This window comes from Camelina sativa, chromosome 14 (assembly GCF_000633955.1).
Source record: "Camelina sativa cultivar DH55 chromosome 14, Cs, whole genome shotgun sequence".
NCBI lineage: Eukaryota > Viridiplantae > Streptophyta > Magnoliopsida > Brassicales > Brassicaceae > Camelina > Camelina sativa.
Window position 1 is genome coordinate 15,096,154 of NC_025698.1, and position 8,728 is coordinate 15,104,881.

The window sequence follows — 8,728 nt, forward strand, 5'->3', positions numbered from 1 at the left end:
TCTTCCGCCGCTGCCATGGCCACCACACCCGAAACTTCAAACACATCCAATTCAATCACCATCAACCCAAACAATCAAAGTCTCCTTAGCCTCAACATGACTAACATAACCAAACTCACACCCACCACCTACGTCATTTGGAAACTCCAAGTTCATGCGTTCATCTATGGACATGGACTTGCTGGTTATCTCGATGGATCCACTGAGATCCCGCCGGCTACGGTCACCGTTGGTGATGTTGTTTCTCCCAATCCCGCTCTTCTCCACTGGAAGCACCAAGACAAGCTGCTTTACAGTGCTCTCCTTGGATCCGTCACTCCCACCGTCCAGTCTGCTCTCTCCCGAACCACTACTTCGGCCGAGATCTGGAAAACTCTTGCTGATACCTACGCTAAACCGAGCAGGGGTCATGCACGCCAGTTGCGAGATCAGTTGAAACTCATTGCTAAAGGAACCAACACCATTGATGAGTACTTACATAGTCTCACGACACATTTTGATGCTCTCGCAAATCTGGACAGTCCCATCGAACATGAAGACCAGATTGAGAAGATCCTCGATGGCCTTCCCGACGAGTATCGTCCTATTGTTGACCAGGTGGCTGCACGTGATACTTCTCCTACCATCGCCTATGTTCATGAACGTTTGCTCAATCATGAAGCCAAGCTTCTCTCTAAGGCTACTCCACCGATGTTTCCTGTAACGGCGAATGTTGCTACCAATCGTCCTCGTCACCAATCTCTCGGTGGTCACAACAACAACAACAAGCGGTCCTCCTCCCATCACTCCTCTGGCTCCAACTACGGGGGTGTGTCTTCCTATCAGTTCCACCAGCCGTTGTCCAATAGTGAGTCTCGAGGTTACAAAGGTTGGTGCCAAATCTGTTACACTCACGGACATAGTGCGAGGTGGTGTCCGCAGTTTCAGTCTCGCGGTACCTCCTCACCGCAAAGCAGCCCTTTCCGTCTGTGGCAACCACGGGCTAATGTTGCTTTTGGATCTCCCTATGATCCGAACCCTTGGATCCTTGATAGTGGTGCTACGCATCACATGACGTCTGATTTGGCGAACCTTTCAGCTCATGCACCATACACAGGTGGGGAGGATGTTGTTGTTGCCAATGGCTCTCCATTGGCTATTTCTCATACTGGTTCCAAACTTCTTCCCTCTCGCTCCCGTGATCTTCTTTTGAATAAAATTTTGTGTGTTCCTGACATTCATAAGAACTTGATCTCTGTATACCGGTTATGCAATGCTAATGGTGTCTCTGTTGCATTTTATCCTGCCTTCTTTCAGGTGAAGGATCTCAGTACGGGGCTTCTACTTCTTCAGGACCGCACCAAGGATGAATTGTATGAGTGGCCAGTTTCGCCACACCAAATGACTACTTTGTCTACCTACACTAGCTCAAAAGCTCCTCTTTCGGTCTGGCATTCCCGTCTTGGCATCCCTCTTCTTCTGTTTTAAACACTATGCTTTCTACTTTTGCAATTGCTGTCTTGGGTTCTCAAAAACATTTATCTTGCTCGGATTGTTCTCTTAATAAAAGTCACAAGCTTCCTTTTTCCCAAAACACTATTCAAACTACACAACCACTTGAATGCTTATACTCATATGTATGGACGTCTCTTGTTATATCTGTTGATAATTTTAAGTATTATCTGCTCATCGTCGATCACTTCATACGTTATACTTGGCTGTACCCACTTAAGTGCAAGTCTGATGTCAAGGATGTCTTTGTTGCTTTTAAATCGTTGGTGGAGAATCGATTTCAACAGAAAATAGGAACATTATTTTCAGATAATGGCGGTGAATTTGTTGGCTTACGTAGTTTTCTACTTACTCATGGCATCTCTCACTTGAACTCTCCACCGCATACGCCGGAACACAACGGTCTTGCTGAGCGCAAACATCGTCATGTGGTTTAGACAGGACTCACTCTCTTGTCTACTGCTTCGATTCCAACTTCATATTGGCCGTATGCCTTCACTACTGCCATCTATCTCATCAACCGTCTCTCTACACCGGTTCTTGGCCAGCGATCACCGTTTCAGATGTTGTTTCAAACTTCGCCAAACATTGACAAGCTTAAGGTTTTTGGCTGTCGTTGCTTCCCTTGGTTGAAACCGTACACGACACACAAGCTTCAAAGTCGATCTCTCTTGTGTGTGTTTCTAGGCTACTCCCTCACGCAAAGTGCTTATTACTGTCTTCATATTCCTTCTGGCCGGATTTATACTTCGCGGCATGTCACGTTTGATGAGACAGTGTTTCTGTTTGCCAAAGATACACCGCCACCATCTTCTCTTCCCATTGTTGCTTCGGTTCCTTCTTCACACTCACTGGTCACTCTGGTCCCTTGCGATTTATCCTTGCCCTCGTCCTCTAGTGGAACCCCCGGCATCATCCTTCACCCCGCACCACCGTCACCGCCGTTACGCTCATCTCCGTCGTCGCCTCAGGTATCTTCTTCGCCTCACTTATCTCCTCTCCCTCCTCCTACTGAGCCCACTGCTCCACTAAATAGACCACAAACCCCGGCCCGACAAAACACACGTCCCATTGAACCTACTGCTCCCACTGAAAATGAATCGAATCCCACGATTCAGCCACAACCTTCTTCATCGACCTCCGCCACTCCTGAGCAACAACGCTCATCGTATGAAACAACCAAACAGCCTCAACCACAACGACCACAAATACCTCAACCCGTTGAACCACCACAAAATGTCCACAAAATGCAAACTAGAGCCAAAAATAACATCACCAAACCGAAACACAAACTTAATCTTCATGTTACAGGTCCGCATCAATACAGGGAACCACGAACTGCTGCTCAAGCCTTAAAGGATGATCGGTGGCGTCCATCCATGTCTGATGAGTATAATGCCCAGATAGCTAATCACTCTTGGGATTTGGTTCCTCCACATCCTTCTCAAAATGTTATTGGTTCCCGCTGGGTGTTCACAACCAAGTACCACCCTAATGGAGAGCTCAATCGGTATAAGTCACGTCTTGTTGCAAAGAGGTATCATCAACGCCATGGGGTCGACTATGCTGAGACTTTTAGCCCAGTTATTAAAACAACGATGATTCACTTGGTTTTTGATGTTGCTATTGCTCACTCATGGCCAATAAAACAGTTAGACGTCAACAATGCTTTTTTGCAGGGTGAGTTGACTGAAGAGGTATATATGGAACAGCCCCAAGGCTTTGTTGATCCTACTCGCCCGGACTATGTTTGTCGATTACGTAAGCCGATTTACGGTTTTAAACAAGCTCCCCGAGCTTGGTATATGTCTCTCAAGCAACACCTACTCCAGTCCGGTTTCACCAACTCGCTTGCTGACACGTCCTTGTTCATTAAACGGTGTGGTTCGGTGTATGTTTATGTTCTTGTCTATGTGGACGATATTCTCGTCACAAGAAACAGCTCCAAGCAAATTGTTGACACACTTGCCTCTTTCGCTTCTCGGTTCTCCATCAAGGATCCAACCGACCTGAGCTACTTTCTTGGTGTAGAAGTCACACGGACCAAAGCCGGACCTCACTTAGTGCAACGTAAGTATATCGTTGATCTCTTAGCACGACACAATATGCATGATGCGAAACCTGTTGCAACGCCGATGGTGACTTCTCCGAAGCTCACAAAGTCCGGCGGCTCCGTCCTTGATGATCCTTCTCCGTACCGCTCCGTTGTTGGTAGCCTCCAGTACCTTGCTTTCACTTGACCTGATATCTCTTATGCAGTTAATCGACTTTCCCAGTTTATGCATCAACCGACTGATCTTCACTGGCAGGCTGCTAAGAGGGTTCTCCGTTATCTTGCTGGCACTCAAACCCACAGTATCTTTCTTCGTGCTCCATCTCCTCTCACTCTTCGAGGTTTCTCAGATGCTGATTGGGCTGATGATGTTGATGATTATGTCTCTACGAATGCCTATGTTATTTATCTTGGTACGAATCCTATCCCTTGGAGCTCTAAAAAGCAACGTGGTGTTACGCGTTCTTCAACTGAGGTAGAATATAGGGCTGTGGCCAACACAACCTCGGAAATTCGCTGGTTGTGTTCGTTACTTACTGAACTGGGTATCACTCTTCGCTCACCTCCGATCATTTATTGTGATAACATTGGCGTCACCTATCTTTGCGCAAATCCAATTTTCCATTCAAGAATGAAACATATTGCACTTGACTATCATTTCACGCGCAATCACATTCAAGATGGTATGCTTCAGGTTTCACATGTATCCACCAAGGATCAACTTGCTGACGCCCTCACCAAACCACTGTCTCGACAGCAGTTTCTTACGGCATGTTCCAAGATTGGTGTCACAGGCGCTCCTCCATCTAGTGGGTGTATAAGAGTCAATACATATAGGACTCTAAATGTAATTAATTAGTACTAGGTTTAAGTTGTGTCTTAGTATAAATATGTAAACACCTTTCATTCAATAATATACATCCTATTCTCTATACAAACATGTACACAATCTTTTAAAAAATGTTTTGGTGTATATTCCTAATTAGACACTCTCATACATGCATATTTACTTATATGATGTTTATTTATGTGCTTACCCATGATATAGTCCAGTAAACATAAGCATATAAATGAACAATGTAATGAGGATACGTAACGTCCTCCACACGTAATTGTGGAGTATATTAACTGACAAGTTTCAAGCTTACAAAGTCTTCTCACTTGTGACAAGAAAGAACTTACAGAGTCCTTAGCTCTGGCTTACTCCAAATGTAAGAAGGAATCAAACCATACAAACTCACATTCCTCAAAATTCTGGAACAGACTCAAAGATATTTGTTAGAAATTTTCAGATAGAACCAAGCCTCATCAAGACAAGAAAATTAAAGATCACTAGAAAAATAAATACAAGGTTTTGATGGCGTTGCTGGTTATATTTGGAAAAGAGTTTATCCCACTCGTACCACTAATAATCCTGCATATGATTATATCGCTTAAAACATTAGTCTTGTTTCAACTTCATGTCCTTATTGATATTATCTATAAAAGGTAGTTACTTACAGTTTCTTAAGTTTTGTTAGGCGGCCAACTTCAGGAATAGGTCCTTTCAGTCCACTTGCAGATAAATGTCTGTTGATCATAACCAAAAGAACAAGTTAGTCGGTGCAGAAACACAATCTATATGTAAGAGAAATTACAATAATTTAGTAAAGGACAAGCTTACAACTCTCGAAGCTGAGACCAGTTGCCAATATATCCTGGGATGATGCCAGTAAAGTTATTGTCACTTATCCTGCTGCATAATGAAAATATACAACTAGTTTAGAGCTATTCACATAGTAAGGCAAATCATTTTGCAAGTGTCAAATCAATTCACAACCAAACAATCCGTACTAGGAAGAAACAAAGAATATCTAAAAACGAGAACTAGATTCAACTCAAAGGCTTTTAAAATCAAACATATTTCTTTTTTTTTTCTTTTTTAAAAAAAAAAAAAAAAAAAAAAAAAAAAAAAAAAAAAAAAAAAAAAAAAAAANAAAAAAAAAAAAAAAAAAAATCAAACATATTTCAGTTTACTCTAAATTCTAAAAAAGCAACTTCTGCTTGGAAGCTACCAGCAAAATGTATCCATGTCCTCAAGAACTTCAAGAATTTACTAATCTTTAATTCCAGTTACGTACGAAGAAAAAAATGCTTTTGAAATTTTCCATTTCCAAAGTAGACAACACACAACTTACAAATCCTTGAGGTTAATCAGTTTAGCGAGAGAGCTAGGTAGGCTTCAAGTTGCCTGCAAAAGCCAGTTTTTTAGAAAAACTCAATACCAAAAGACTTTGTGGTTTTTCAAAATTGGTTACGATGTAAAAGGTCTTACAATTTTTCAAGGTTGATCAAGTTACCAAGCTCATCAGGAACCGGACCAGAGAACTGATTTGCTTCAATCCCTCTGGAAAATAATAATGCAAGTAAATGGCACATAACTACGGGCCGGGAAAAAAAATTTGTGTGACGTACAAGAATGTTAGATTCTTGAAGTGTTGTAATCCACGTGGTAAGTTCCCAGACAAATTATTTGCGCAGACCGAGCTGCGAGAAAAATCAACGTTACTCGCAAATCATGAGGATGAAGCATCAGAGAGAGACAGACAGAGAGAGAGCTAACATGGTAGTGAGGTGTGGCATTGAAGCCCACTCCATCGGGATTGAGCCAGAGAGGTAGTTTCGCAACAATTCGCTGCAAAGAAGATGAAAAGCAGGATTTGTTGATTTCTCCATATCTTTTGTAGGTTTCAACTTTTTATACTTGAAGCATTCAGAAACGAGGAGAATCTCAAACAGTAAGAAAAACAGAGTATTTCAGGTTTGATTTACTGCAATTCAGTTTCAGTTGAGAATGATTTAGGTGATTGACTAACAAGTCATAGAGATATGTAACAAAGAAAATGGCCATCATTGGTCACTTTTACTTATGCCAATCATTTGAATTATTGTTATCATATTAATTACGGAAGCCTATTACATAAACTATTTTTTTTATTCCTGAAAGATGTTTTTTTATTCTCTTATGCAAAACGTCTAATTTTGTCAATATGAGTTATACTTTTTAGCCAATAAATTAGATGTGCACGGAAAAAAAAATCTGACATATATATTACGGAAAATCAATACTCTATGTTACGAACATGCATGGTGCATTTGTTACGTAATGAATAAAGAATAATATAATTTAAACTATATATAGGTTTTCTCGTTACTTTTTTTTTTTTTCAATTTATGTAAGTTTGATATAGCCAACGAAGCAAGTTACGTAAAGAAGAAGTCCACTACGCGCGGAAATAGTTTAGTTGTACTGTTTTTTGGTTGAACTCACATCCTTTGCAGATATCGAAGGTCGGCCAATTCATGTGGAAGTTTCCCTGGAAGGCTAAGGGTCTTGAGCTCTCTGTTCTCGCTCAAATGCATGCAGAAAGTAGAATTTACGACAAAAAAAAACTAATAACAAAAGAGAATTAAAGTATACTAATGAAGAGAAGACAGAACAATTAAAAATAACACTCACATGCTTGTTATATGACATGTATCGTTGTTGTATAAGCTACAATAACAACCAATGGTGTTGTTCATCTTCGGATTCGAAACACTGGCGTCTCCTTGCGCCATAGTGAAGGTTCTTAAACTGCATGGGTCTCCATTCCTTAGGTTAAATTCCTTTACTCCAAGTGTAGTAGCTATTTTCTCTAGCGTATTTACTACATATATACAACCAAATATAAAACAAATAGACTTTGGATTTAGACGAACGATGCATGATTTATAAAACAATTAATCTTAATATGGCGACTACATACATTCATCTGGATGGAGAGCTGATAAAACAGATGTTGAGGTTGCAAAGAAGATTATGATGATGGTAAAGAAAACAAGACAAACTGAGATGCCGATCAACATATTTTGATTAGTTATATATTGATTCTATGTTATCTCATCAGATAGGGACTCGGTAGTTATATAGTGCATGGAAAATTAAATGTTATGGAGAACCGATCCGTTTACAAGAGCAAATCAACGTGACTAGGTCAAATTAGATTTTAGGGATAACTGAAAAAGTTGTGAGGATTTCGATTTATATTATTTATCATAATTTTATAATTTTTGATGATGATTAAAGACAATTTTACATTGTGAATTATTTTTGCTTTTGTAGGATTAAGTTAATCCGATTAACGTATAATCAGTGGCGGAACCAGTGAAGGAGGAGGGCTGTCAACTTACACCCATAAAATTTATAATTTTTTTAATTTAGGCTTATATATATATATATGCATATATTACATAATGGTAAATTTGGTTTGTTTTTAGTGAATTGACACTCACGTCTCAGGTTCTAGACTTCTAGTTCTACTACCCTTTTTGACTTCTTTTTTTAATTTTTCTATACTAATTTTTTTTGTGTTTATATAATCTCTTAAGTTTTAAATAAAAACTCCCATAATTTTTACATATTAGCAATACAGTAAAACCTCTATAAATTAATAATATTGGGACCAAAAAAATCTATTAATTTATAGAGGTTTTAATTTCTCGATAAATTAAGAATTATTAATTTATAGAAAGACTTTCCTAATTTGGTAAAAACATTTAAAATAAGATTTAATGGTTATAACAAATATTTTTATAAAATCAATTACAATGAAAATAACAATCTAAAAATTAATGTGTCGATATATACATATATTTGGATAATTCTATATAATTATTAATTTATATTATTGATGGGACCATATATTTACAAAGGATTTTTAAAAATTTTATTATTTTATTATATTATCGAATAGTATCCAAAATTACACTAGTTCCAACTTGGGACCAAAGAAATTTATTAATTTACCGAATATTAATTTATAGAGGTTCTACTGTATATGACTCCCATAATCCATTATTCTCGCTCCCACACTGCGTATAATGGAAGATATAATTGCAAGAAATGAAAATCTAGAGGATGATTTTGCCGATCCTTTATTTATTTATTTATAAAAATGAACATATTTGTCTTTTGATTCTAGGGATAACTGATAAAGTCGTAGAGTAACTAAATAGTAGAGATATATAATAATTGACCAAAATTCGTTTTGATGTCCAAGTTCATGAATGCGTGATGTTTCTTGTCCCCTAAAGTTGTTGATGACGACGACGACGACTCCGTTAACACTGAGGTCCGGACGAAGACGAAATATTCTCGATCCT